The sequence below is a fragment of the Acinonyx jubatus genome, chromosome F2, assembly GCF_027475565.1.
Source record: "Acinonyx jubatus isolate Ajub_Pintada_27869175 chromosome F2, VMU_Ajub_asm_v1.0, whole genome shotgun sequence".
Lineage (NCBI taxonomy): Eukaryota > Metazoa > Chordata > Mammalia > Carnivora > Felidae > Acinonyx > Acinonyx jubatus.
This window is the reverse complement of record NC_069394.1, coordinates 64,410,488-64,424,542: the sequence shown is the minus strand read 5'-3', so window position 1 is coordinate 64,424,542 and position 14,055 is coordinate 64,410,488. Positions and strand designations below refer to the sequence as shown.

Below are 14,055 nucleotides of genomic sequence, written 5' to 3'. Positions count from 1 at the left end.
ATTAAAGATCAAAACACAGCAAAGTCAGAAGAAAAAAATGCCAGAATATTCATATCAGTGAGAAGAGATGCTTGACAGTTTAAACAAGATAAACCTAAATGCCACAAAAGAATTAAGGTAGGTTTGAATTTATAACCATTAAGATTGTTTAGTCTTTTGCCTTACAGGAAAAAAAGGAAATGATAGATATAACTTTTTTTTTTTTTTTTACACTAAGTGATTAACATTCCTGATATAGGATTCTCTCAAAAACAAATACAGGCAAAAGGAAAAAATATAAGGCAGTGATTTTTTTCCCCACCCTGACGCAGTCTGAGGTTTCTAGTGTTTAAAATATAGGCCGAGTACATGTTTACATCAGATTGTTGAATAGGAGGTGGGTCTCTTATATGAGGTGCCCCCTCCTCCCATCTGTTCTCTGCCTACAGAGCCTCTTGGCACTTGGGTCTGATTTCCTCAGGTGGTGTGTGGTCTTTGGTAAGCTTCATACACCTACTAATCACATTGTGAGTTTCCTTTTGACATTTCCCTCCAGCCTTCCCTTTCAACTCTGCAGCCAACTCCCAGCAGCCCCACGGTCTCTTCAAGTCCATAATGAATATTCAGAAAACTCTGTACATGAAACAGCCCCACTGAGCACCATTCACAATTTCAGGTATACCCTACAATGGAAGGATCACATCCAGTTTTATAGTTTAGAAATTGAGTTTAGGAAAGGCACTTGTGGGGGCACCTGGGTGGCTCAGTCGGTTAAGCATCCAACTTCAGCTCAGGATATGATCTTGCAGTTGGTAATTTCGGGCCCCACATCGGGCTCTGTGCTGACAACTCAGAGGCTGGAGCCTGCCTTGGATTCTGGGTGTCCCTCTCTGCCCCTTCCCCCTCTCAAAAATAAACATTAAAAATTAAAAGAAAAAAGGCACTTGTGTTGCTTTTATATACAGGATTTAAAGCACTTCCTTATATTCCAGTGTAGATGTGCAACACCTGAGAGTTCGCAAGTACTTTGTAAGGCCTAAGGTATTAGATAGCAGTCTTTGGACCAGAATCTTCTTTAAATCTACAGTTAAAAATAATCTGATCAGCGGGAGCATCAGAGACCCCTTGCTCCTTATCCCTTACTTGGAGACAGCGCATCTCTTACCAACTACCTTCTGCTATAAAGCTACTTCAGTAAATAGGCATCATTCAAAGCCCTGCCTTGAATAACATCCTCAAAAAGACCTTTCTGCCTTATTAGTTCCTGCCTCCCCTGAATAGGTAGTACCCTAATATTTCTTTATATCACAGTTGTAATTAAGGTCTGCCACCTCAAGTGGAGTATAAACACAATGAAAGGACCACACTTTTTTGTGGGATGCTTAGCACAGTGCTAGGCTCATAGCAGATAATCAACAGACATACATTGAATAAGTGAAAGTCACAGTATCTTAGATCATGCCTCTTTGTTCACTCGTACATGGTCTAGCTCTTTTACGGGCTTCACAAGAATTGGGGCTTTGCCCACCTTATTTATTCCTAGGCCTATGGATTCCTAACATCTGGAACAACTTGGGACATATAGGAGCTCAATGAGAATTTGATACATATAGGTTCCAGTATTATGCTTTTGTTGGCAGACTTGAAAGTGGCGATCTCAAAATTCCATCATTTTTCAGAACTCCATGAATGGGCATGCTCACAATAGTTTCTACATGTGGTACTCTCCCCTTATCCATGTTTTCAGTTACCTGCAACCAACTGGTCTGGAAGCAGATAATCCTGACAAATCCTCAAAAAGGTCAGTAGTGTTCATAGTGACTTCACAATACCCAGGGTCATTGACCCCACTTCAAGTTATCTCAGAGGCAGTTGGTCTCCCGTCACAAGAAGGGTGATTACAGTACAGTGTTTAGAGAGGGACTGCATTCATCTTTTAATACAGTGTATGTATTACAATTCAGTTTATTTTCCACTTCCTATTGTACTTAATTTGGAAGCTTACCTTTATCATAGGTATTTATGTACAGGAAAATAGGTCTAGTATATGAAGGGTTCAGTACGATCTGCAGTTTCAGGGCTCCAATGAAGGTCTTGGACCATACTTCCACAGACAAGGCAGGTTACTGTGCTCAACTTAGCTACATGTCTTTAATACCACTGCATTATAAAACATACACAGAAGTTAAAGGATGAGAAAGTGTTGATAGGTGTTAGACCATTTTTTTCTGTATGACAATTTGTTACCCAGAGTTACACTGCAATCAGTCACAAAGTTAGCTGCAAAGCTAATGTTCCCAATCTTCTTTAAGAAAACGCCTGGGTTTTAAAAGGCAGAAATCCCTTTAATCAAGGTTCTAGAATGCAGGAGTGAGAGAGGCAAAGAAAAATGATTTGCCAGGGATTGAAAAGTAGTTTTTATTCAGACGTTCTTTTTCTTCTAGTTTTCAGGTTGAGATTACTGGGAAGGGAGAGAATCAAACATCCATAAATCAGAGGAGGTCTACTCACAACATGAGAGGCGCAAAGTACTGAAAAGTCAAGTATGAATTAAGGATGAGGAATTTTGTCTGACAGTGGCATAGAAAAATTTATGCAAACTTTCTTCTCAACCCATGTCCTACAGTGACAAGATGAAATAGCCCCCAATCTTCTTTGGCAAATCAGAAGACATTCAACCTAGACTAGGTTCCAGTTATGATCATGGCAGCTTTAAAGAGAAACTGATGGCTAAGAAGACTACTAGCAAGTGTTTTTCCTGAGTTTCTCAAGATATGAATGGGCTAGCTCAGTCTGGGGACAATACATATAAGGAATAGATCTAAAAAGCATAATGGATTTTCCCTCCAGTCATTTCAAATAGGTTTTTCCTGACCCATTATGTTACCTTCTAAATGAAAACCTAAACACAAATTCAATCAGTGTGGTATGGAGACCACCAAATTTCTATTTGAAAGTCTACTTAAACACACATACGATGCTGGTTGTTTCCTACATTATTCTAAACTGCAAAGTCTCCAGTCCGGCTCCTGTGTTTTCCAGTTTCCCCGGTGTCTGTGACACAGCAAGACAGCCGCTTTGGCCATTTAATGCTTCAATACCCAACCATCTCATTTTTGCTCAGAACTTAAAAAATGAGCATGTCCGTTTTTCTTTTCAGTCATTAGTTTGGCACTGAGTGCTGTGTTATTGACTGACCTCTGATTTTTATTTGTAATGCTTCTGGAACTGTTTTGGCATAACAGAAGCTGAAATCCTTACTATATTGTTGCAGGATGGGGAGATTTACACATGTTAAAGATTAGTTTTTTGCTGAATGTAAGTTTTTCATACTTCATATAGAATTCATAAATATAGGAAGAAAAAAGTCACCTGTAACACTGTTACTTGGGTCATAACAATCACTTAATATTTTAGGGCATTTCCCCCCAGTTAACCAGATAAGAAATCCTCAACTTGACCTGTTAGAACAGTTCTATATCCTGTTTTCTCACCATTTCAAATTGTATCTTGAACCCTTATAATAGGCACATTCCATAATATGTACTGTAAGTAACCCTTTTCATATTGTTGGAAATAGATGTAGCTTCCTAGGTTTTGATGAAATTGGTGATAAACCTCTTTCCATACACTCTAAGTATTTGCTCACATTTCAGGTTATTCCCTTAGGAAAACTTGTTAGAAATGACACTACAGAGGATATATTAGTGTTGAAAATAGCTTATGTTTATGTGTCAGGCTCGGTCCTAAACACTCCACATATAAATTTAATGTCAGTTCAGTCTTACAGATGAGGAAAATGAGGCACAGAGATTAGGTAACTCTCTAAGGTTACACAGTAAGTGGAAAAGCTGGGATGCTTAACCCCAGGCTAAGGATTGAGCTGGTGGCTCCTAACCTTTATGCTGTATACTCTAGTCACTTAGATAGGATCTGAGCAGATCCTTGGACTTGGAAGGAATAGACCATTTAACTGAATCTCTGCATGTTACAGAAAGGCCCAGAAAAATTAAGTGACCAAGTCAGATAGCTAAGAGCAGATCTAGAATTTACAGGTTAACTCCTCATACTGTAGTCCAGAACCTGCTATTCTAAGCATGGTCCATGAACCACAGCATGGGCCCCACCTGGGAGCTTGTTAGGAATGCAGAATCTCAGGCCTTACCCCCAGTCTTCCTGAAGCCAAGTCTGCATGTTAACAAGATCCCCTGGGGATTCATCTGCTCCAAGTTTGAGAAGCTCTGGCAGTACACTGTAAACTTGATGAATTCTTGGTATTTCAATGGAAAAACTGCATGTAAACTGCTAGTATTTCCACAGCAAGAAAAAAGTTCTCAGTTAAAGCTTATACTAGGTTGAACCATATGAAATTGTTTCAGATAGACGGATGTTGGTACCTTCGTGTGGTTCAACTTCAGTGGGTAGAAAAGTAACAATAAAACTTACAGGTATTGGCAGTTTGTGTAGAGATCGAACCTAAGAGGTTCTTTATTCCCAAAGAATAGGTTACTCGGGAAGAAAAAAAAGTGACAATTACAGTGCAAAGTGAGAAGTACTACTGAAGAGCATTTGGAGACCTCTGGAAAAAGTTAAGGGATATTCTGGAAAATACACACCAGGGAAGAAAACAATTACTTGCCTTTATTAAAGGCAAAAAAAAAAAAAAAGGCAGGTACGCAAGCCTTAGTCAAAGGTTTAAATGGGCACCACTGTAAGCTTCTCAGCCTAATTAAAGCCAATTGGTTAAGAATATAAGGTGCTCCGGGGCGCCTGGGTGGCGCAGTCGGTTGAGCCTCCGACTTCAGCCAGGTCACGACCTTGCGGTCCATGAGTTCGAGCCCCGTGTCAGGCTCTGGGCTGATGGCTCGGAGCCTGGAGCCTGTTTCAGATTCTGTCTCCCTCTCTGCCCCTCCCCCGTTCATGCTCTGTCTCTCTCTGTCCCAAAAATAAAAACGTTGAAAAAAAAAAAAAAAGAATATAAGGTGCTCCACAAAGTTTGAGAGATACCAATTACCATTTGAAAAACTAAGGACTATGTTATCCTTCATAGTGATAGCAAGTAAGCAGAGTTTACACGTCTTGCCACTTAGGGTGCATGATTGTCATGGGCCCCACTTTTGTTTTTGTTTTTTGAAGTTAACCGGTATTTTTAGGTGGGGCGAAATGAACTGATTTCCATTGTACTATGAGAATAATATTAGGAGTAATACTTAACGGTGCAATGCATTTACCAGAATCTGAATAACCTATAAATAAGTGGCATGTGTTAAATATAAAAGCCTTTAAGTATTTTCAAGTCCTTCTTTTTATTTATAGCAATCTTACTGTTACAGAAATGAGACTGGGCCATTATATTGGTTTTGCATCTTTACACTGGTTTAGAAATACTTAAGGGGGGGGGGGGGAGTTGGTTGAATTGGTAATTCCATTTTAGCATTTAACTTTTTCCTCATAAAGAGGCCTTTTCTAGAAAGAACCAACCTACCAGTTGCTGGGCCCATGGTAAGCTATTCATCCTGTAGTTAGATGTTCTATACAGAAGTTTCATTAAAGGACAAAAACAAATGCTTTTTCACATACACACATGCAACAAAGGCCAAGATGATGGCAAGTCATTTGGCGGGTCATGTTTTCTAGAGAAACCATTTTCACAGCTGGAAAGTAATTCTCCAACTTTGGGACCTTCTTACCATTTCTCAGTTGGTCCTCATCTCCTTCTTCCACAACTCCTTAGCTCAAGTCAGACTTTGACAGATACAAATCCTCAGAGACCAATTTCCTCACAATTTCTAGCTAGACATTCAGATTTTACTAAAACTTGAATACTGCCATGTGAAGCATGCTGAACTCCACTTAAGAAATGCTGTAAATTTGAGGACACTTTGAACCACATGGCACTCTATTTGATCAATTCTGTCTGTTCAAATTTGCATTGTTAGATTAACAAAAAAAAATTTTTTTAGTGTTTATTCACTTTTGAGAGAGACAGAGACAGAGACAGAGCAGGAAAGGGGCAGAGAGAGAGGGAGACGCAAAGTCTGAAGCAGGCTCCAGGCTCTGAGCTGTCAGCAGAGCCCGATGCAGGGCTCGAACTCACTAACTGCGAGATCATGACCTGAGCCCAAGTCAGACGCTCAACGGACTGAGCCACCCAGGCACCCCAATTGTTAGGCTTATTTTAAAGGAAGCCTACCTGTATTCTCCAGGGTCATTTGGTTTTTGTGGTGCTTAGAATTTATATAGAGATCTGAACGGGGTAACAGTATAGGAACTGCAAACTTACATTCTTACTGCAGTTAGACAAAGAGGAGCTAAAAGGAAATACATGGACCATAAAATCGGAGATAAATTGGAAGGCCTTTGGTTCACAAAAATTATTCAAAGACTCAAGAGGTTAAACTCAACATGAATTGAGGACTTAGAAGTCCTGTGTAATTTTGAAGGAGTTCACAGGTTTTCCTTAGAGAATAAAATGACAAAGTCAAGGATTACTTCTCTAAATTTGGTAAAATGGCAATGGCTAACAAGAGTTGACCAGCTGGTGCCCATTCTGGCAACTATACAGGAAATAGCAGCTTGGCCTCCGATCTCCCTAAAATTCAATGCTGTTCAAAACAAATTTTAAGAGGCTGAGAAGCAAAATATCTGTGACCGAAATTGGGTAACCATTTGAGTGATACCTGAAATGCCCGGAACAGGGAGACAATGACAGGAGAGTGGGGAATATCCCCCAAAGGTACATAGAAGTGGCAGCTCTCCAGATCCCCACATTCCCCCCCTGCCCCCCGCAGCCCTGAGGGGGCAAATGGTTTCTATTTCTCACTACTGTCTTTATCATTATGAAATCTGGTCTGGCAGAACTGCCTGCAAATGTCAGCAGTTGAATTCCTAAATTTATTAGTTTCCTTCCTTGCCTGCCTTCCCCAATCCTTTCCTACCCCCTTCCATTCACCTAAACTTCTACTGAACATGCCAAATACTATTTAGAGACTGGTAGAATACAAAGGAAATCTAGCACCTTATTTTCAACTTGCTTGTACAACAATTTTCTTCCTTGAAAAAGAAAGATAGGACACCCACCAAAAGCTACTAATACCCAGCAGTCTGTTGGTGATTCCACTCAAGGACAGATCAAGTACTATGGGATCACTGAGGGGGAGCAATCACAGCTGATTGGTGGGATCAAGGAACCCCTGTCTGAGGAATAGTGTTTGAACTGGCTCATGAAAGGCAGGCAGGCTCCAGAGGGAGGGAAAAGGAGGGATTACCCAGAATTGTGTGTCACCGAGACAAGGGCACAGAGGAAAAGGTGGAAGGGATTGTGAAAGGTTTTACAGTATAAAGAAAAAGGAAAGAGTTATTTGAAAGGGAGGGGCAGAGAAAAAAAAAAAAAAGAGTAACTACTACCATCAATAGCTCAGTTACAGCCATGCCCACTTGGTGCTTGTTTTCCACGGGTTCTCAAACATTACGCTTACAATATGTTAAAGCCCATATTGCTAGATCCACCCCAGAAGTTTTTTTTGTTTTTGTTTTAATGTGGGGCAGATTCTGAAGCAGGGCTTGAACCCATGAGCTGTGAGATCATGACCTGAGCCGAAGTCAGAAGCTTAACTGACTGAGCCACCCAGGTGCCCCCACCCCAGGAGTTTCCTCACGGGGAGTTGGGGGAGGGGATTAGTGGGTGACATGAAAATCTGCATTTCTAAGAAGTTCCCAGGTGATACTGATGCTGCTTGTCTGAGGACCAATGTCGAAGGATATATGACAAACAGGCTATTTGCCATTTCTATTTGCTATTTCCTCTGCCTGGAAATTTCTATCCTCAGATATTCACATGGCTCCTGGGCTCCTTTTATTCTTTTCTCCTGACATTCTTTATCTCTGATCTACACTTTATCTTCATAATCTTTATCTTAGAACTATGGTTTAATTTTTTGTCATCCAATTAGAATGTAAACCCAGGAGGGATTTATTCACTAGTGCCTAAAGCAGTGGTGTCATTCCCAGCACCTAAATTTCTGTGTTCTTAGGTTTTAAAATAGTACTGGGCACATGGTAGGCAGATAGTGTTGACTAGTATCAAAACCCCTAGGAATAAATTTAGTCCAGGAGGTAAAACACCTGTCCTCTAAAAACTAACACTGAAGAAATAAAGACATATTCCATGCTCATGAATTGGAAAAATGTTAAAAAGTGTCCATACTACCCAAAGCAATCTATGGATTCAGTGCAATCCCTATCAACTTTTTTTTTTTTTTTTAAATAGAGCTAGAATACTAGAGTTTATATGGAACCACAGAAGACCCAAATAGCCAAAGCAATCTTAGGCAGGGAGGGGGGAAAGGGACACAAAACTGGAGATATCACAAGATCAGATTTCAAGATCTACTACAAAACTATAGTAGTCAAAAGCGTACGGTACTAGGGCAAAAATGGACAAGAGCAACACAACAGTAGAGAACGCAGAAATAAACCCACACTTACGTGGTCTACAGACAAAGGAGGAAAGAATATACAATGGGAAAAAGATGGTCTCTTCAGCAAATGGTGCTGGGAAATCTGGTCAGCTATTTAACAAAGACTGAAACGGACCACTTCCACACACACACACCCTCAAAAAATAGATTGAGGGCCTAAATGTGAGACCTGAAAACCATAAAAATCTTAGAAGAAAACCTAGGCAGTAATTTCTTTGATGTCAGCCTCAGCAGTATTTTTCTAGATCAGTCTCCTTAGACAAGGGAAACAAGAGCAAAAACTATTAGGACTACACCAAAATGAAATGCTTAGCACAGCAAAGGAAACCATCAACATGAGAAGGCAACCTACTGAACGGGGGAAGAAACTTGCATGTGATCTCTCCCATTACGTATTTTAGATAGTAACCCATTGAGAATACAACTCCACAGAATTCCAGGATAATCTGGGTCATCTTTAGAGATAAAGAAAAAGGAAATAGAGGGTTATTTGAAGGGGAGGAGCAGAAAAAAAAAAAAGGTACTATCAATAGCTCAGTTGCAACCATGCCCACTTGGTGCTGGTATTATCCCAGAATAACCTGATTAAAAATAGGCAGAGAACGTAGATATACAGTTCTCCAAAGATGACCTATAGGTAGCCAACAGACACATAAGACACTCAACATGACTAATCAGGGAAATGCAGATCAAAAGTCACATTGAGAGCTCACCCCACACTTATCAGGATGGCTAAAAATCAAAAAGATGTAACAAGTGTTGATGTGAATGTGGAGAAAAGGGAACCTTCATGTGCTATTGGTGGGAATGTATACTGGAACAGCTATGCACCATAGTTTTCAGAAACTATGGAGAGTTCTCAGAAAATAGAAATACCGTATGACCCAGTAATTCTTCTAGAGATCTACTCAAAGAAAAGGAATATACTAAGGAGATAGATGTACCCCTGTACTTATTACAACATTCACAATAGACCAGATATGGAAACAACCCCATTGTGCATTAATAGATGAAGATGTGTGTACACACATACACACACACACACACACACACACAAGAATACTTGTCAAAAGAATGGAGGAAATCCTGCCATTCACAACAACATGGATGGCCCTAAAGGTTATTATGCTAAGTGAAAGAAGTTAGAGGAAAAAAACTGATTTCACTTATGCGTTGGAATCTAAAAAACAGAACAGAAACAGATTCAGATAGAGGACACACTGATGATGGCCAGAGGGGAGAGGGGTGGGGGATGGGCATGATGAGTGAAAGGGCAAGGCTTCTGGAGGCTTCTGGTATGGAATAAAGAAGTCACTGGGATGACGCGCACAGCATAGGGAAATAGTTCATGATATTGTAACAGCATTGTACAGCGACAGATGGTAGCTACACTTGCTCTGAAGAGCAGAGCTTAAGGTGTCAACTTGCCAAATCACGATGTTGTACACCTGAAGTTAATGGCACTGTCAACTATACTTTGAAAAAAAAAAAAAACAGTGTTGACTGAATAACAGAGAAATGGTCTTGAAAGAGGTGGGACAGGGACCTATGTGGTTTGAGTTAGAGAGGATGGAAGCTGAGAGAACTCAGGCTGTACACCACATTACCTCCATCTCATCAGTAATGCTATGCATCTTTGCTTTTATTAGCAAAAGGTTTGGGGTCCAGGATGGGAGGAAGGGAGGTGAAGTAGAGTAAGGGCTTGAATTAACTGGGGAGGTTTTACAAGAACGATTATGAAGGCAAATTAAGTTCTGAGGGGATGAACACCCTCATTTTAGGCAAAGGAAGCCAGGCAGGCTGTATTTCTCTCTGAAACGCAGAAGTAGTTTTTCTATCCAATGGTCTATTAAGATGATTTTCTACTTGTCATTTGCAGTCATTCCCCTTTTACTGACACACAGAGACCTGAAAATTCACACGGGGGAGTCCAGTTCCCCGTGTCCTGCTTTTCTGTCCTGTAAGTCAAGGGCATAGAATAAATTTTTTCAGCAAGTTTCTTACTCCAAACATCTTGCTACACAGGCTTGTCCCAAATGCCTCTCAACTTCCATATGTTTAGTAATTTTGATGCCAAGTAAATTGCAATCACATCATCCACACGTACCTTCCATGGAAAAAAGGACTGATATGGTTAGGGTCTTATTACAGCCTATCATACTACAAACTGTGTCTTCATTACATTCACAAAAATCTCAAGTGGGAACTTAGACATTTAGAGGATTCATGAATTAAATAAAATCTAGAAGGTAGATAGGGGATGTAAAAACATGGCAAATGAGGTCACAAGTACAAGTGGTCACAGGTGAAGTGCAAAAATAAGCATCTGCTGAGGAAACTTCTATGGTACCACACATTCTATCATTTAGCAGTTGGCAATAGAAGGCTGAAGTGCCTTCTATAAAGATACAAAAGCCACCTGGGTGGCTCAGTTGCTTAAGCATCTGACTCACAGTTTCACTCAAGTCATGATATCGCAGTTTTGAGAGTTTGAGCCCCACGTTGGGCTCTGCGCTTATAGCACAGAGCCTGCTTAGGATTCTCTCCTCCCTCTCTGTCCTTCCCCCACTCACACCGTCTGGGTCTTTAGAAAGATAAATTTGAAACAAACAGAAAAACAAAATACAATGTGTATGTTAAAGGTCCAGAAAGAGTAGGAAGAGGGTGGTCCACCTGATAGTCACATTTTCATGATCCATTCACATCATTGGACTAAAATCTCAGCCCTCAAGAAACAGACCCTGCTGCTCACTCTACTTTGAATACTTCTAACCCTCCTTGGGGATAAGGAATAAGGCATCATTGGTATCGCTGGTACTTGCTAAGCGTAGTGGGAGGAGGAGGGATGGAAGGACTGAAACGATGGAAGAGGACCTCCAATCCTTAGGTAACTGACAGGAAGAGGGAGAAAGGAGCCCCATTTTTTGGCTAAGATGACACAAACATTCTCACAGATCTTTCAGTCCTAAGAAGATGAATCAATTTTATAACTGGTTACCTACATGAGAGCCTTTCCAACTAGTATTAGACAATTTACTTAATACCCTAGGTTATATCCCAATTTACAAAGTACTTCATTTTGTAAAATGTTAACAGAGGACACTGGGTAAAGGGTGTATGGGAATGCTCTGCACTATAAAATTTAAATTTAAAAAACAAAACAATCTTTCATCAGGTCATTTAAGTCTCCATAGGACCAGGACTTTAAAAAAAAAAAAAAAGGAAAGAAGCCAGCTAACCCTGTGTAGAGGAGACCCAACTCCATTTCTTATGTATAGTGTTTCTCTTCTCATTCCTACCACCTGACATAAAACATGGACATACTCCCCTACCTTTAGTAAAAGCAGGAACAAAACCCGTTCCACTAGTTCTCAACTCTCTACTCCTACTTCCCACTTCATGGATATGCTTCTTGAAATTACAGTCTGCACTCCCTGATTTTCTCACATACCATTTGTTCCTCAACTTATCATGCTCTGGATTTCCCTCACCAGTCATTCCACCAAGAGCACCACTAAGGAGAGCATGATTTGAGGTCTTTAATGGCCAAGCCAATGGATACCGCTTTGCTGTATTTATTGTGACTGGCCTCACATTTCTAGAATATTTCCCTGGGTTTCTTTATTGGCCTTTCTATTTTGTTTCTCTGACTGGCTGTCCCACCCCTCAACCCCACTATCCGGTTCCACCTTGGTTTTGGCACTTTGTTCTTCATGTAATGAGTGCTTCCTAGATGTTCCATTATACACTTGTGGTTAAGAAATTGTATTTATACATAAGTTACTGGCATATATTCCACAGCCTAGAGAGCTCTTGAGCTTCAGAGCCATCTATTCAGTTGGGCACTTTATAGTTACCTCAAACTACAGAGCTGAAGTACTTACCTTCTCTGCAAAGAGCTCAGTTCTGTTACCCAATCCTAAGGATCATTTTACACTATTTCTGCTTATCTCCTTTAGTTACCCAATTGTGAAAACTATGTAATTATTTAATTGGTTCCCTCCTTTCCTTTTATTACTTCCAGAAGCCAGGCTCTGCCACGTATTGCTGTGGTCACTATGACATCCATTCTTTTGGCTCCAAATCTTTAGCTTTCAAGTCTTCCCTTCTCAATGATGGCAGAGGGAGCTTTCTTCAGGAGGAAGAAAAAAAGTCCTGTAAGTTTCCTTTGTAAAATTCTTGATTAGCACCCTGTCATCTTTGGGAGAAACCAGAACTCCATATTATGGGACATAAAGGGTTTCATGACCTTGAAGGCTTACCTCACCTCTCCTCACTCCCAGAGAAATGGCATTTTGGTCATAATTACTCTGATTTTCTAGACTTAGACTGAATGCTCACCTGTAGTTCTTTGCACAGGAAATATATTCTCAGTGCCTCGAAAGCCTTAATCTATTTTCTATTTGTTCTTTATGATTGAGAGGAGAGCCAGGTCCTTGGACTCCCAATCATTCAAAAGAAAAATGTAAAATATCTTGCATATTTAATAATTCATTTTGATTCCAGATTCTTATCTTTTAACAACTCCTCTCACAGCCAAAGAGCCTTTTTGACTTTCTCCACTCTTTGTCCTAGATTAAGTGACCCTCTCCTGTACTTGGTCAGCACAGAGTTTTGTCTGTAGGCACAGTGATGCCAGAGTTAAATTGTTTACTTGCCCAAGTTACTCATTACGCCGTGCACATGAACTCTTTTATCTGTAGTCCCAGATGAGCAGAGGACCAGATACACTACAAATATTTATGGAAATGAAATGAAATCCTCCCTCATTAAGCACTTCTTGGCCTTGCCAAATCCCTTTACTTCATCCCCAATAACCCTAGGGAATAGGCAAGACTAAGATTTCTGGATTCACCAAACTGTTTAACAGTTAGGAATGCTACAAGTCCCGCCCAGCTCTGCAAATCTTATTTTGAAGCTGGGCTTCTTCACATATTCAGTAAGGGGACTGAGCTCTTATTTTGTGGTCTCTTTCAGTTCTGACACTAACTTCAAAACCATTTACAGAATAATAATGCACATTTTGAATCCACGTGAAGTACAGAATTATAGAAGCCCATCTGGATACACTCCTTTAGAAGAACCAAGTAGAAGGGAAAATGGGTTGGTAGTTATTAAATATCAGGGTGACCATGGAGAGATGCTGATTTCCTAGTGTGTTCTCCCCAACGCCCCCCTTCTCCATCTCCAGCCATTATTTCATAGTCTTCTATGCAGCCAAAGCCCTCTAATCAACTGTGGCCAGTAGGGAGGGACATTACAGGACTGTGGTCTTAAAGGAGAGTGACCGACCCTTTCTATGGGCCTGCTGGCTGCACTGCAAGAGCTAGAAGATTCACTGAATCACACTTGGGAGTGTTGAGCATGGCAGAGAGACAGGACAGAGAGCCTAGTTCTCTGGTACCACCAACTATACCCACATGAATTTCTACAGAAGAACTTTCTTGTTTAAACCATCAAGATTTGGGGTTATAGAAAAAGAAACCTACAACTCAACAGTATCTGCAACTAACATAATATTTTATGATTTTTCAAAGTACATGGAGAAAAAAAACAGTAATTTTGCTGAAGACAGCCACTTAGAAGTTTGCTTGAA

The 14,055-nt window shown here is 40.4% G+C and overlaps 1 protein-coding gene and 1 long non-coding RNA gene across 3 annotated transcripts in view; one reads left to right on the top strand and one right to left on the bottom strand.

Moving 5' to 3' along the window:
- Positions 1–14,055, bottom strand: part of CPA6 (carboxypeptidase A6) — a 335,064-nt gene that overhangs the window by 286,318 nt on the left and 34,691 nt on the right. The window lies entirely within an intron of this gene.
- On the top strand, positions 1,815–2,926 carry LOC113594689 (uncharacterized). The gene is made up of 2 exons (XR_003415115.2): positions 1,815–1,925; positions 2,424–2,926. It is a non-coding gene; the product is annotated as an uncharacterized LOC113594689 (long non-coding RNA).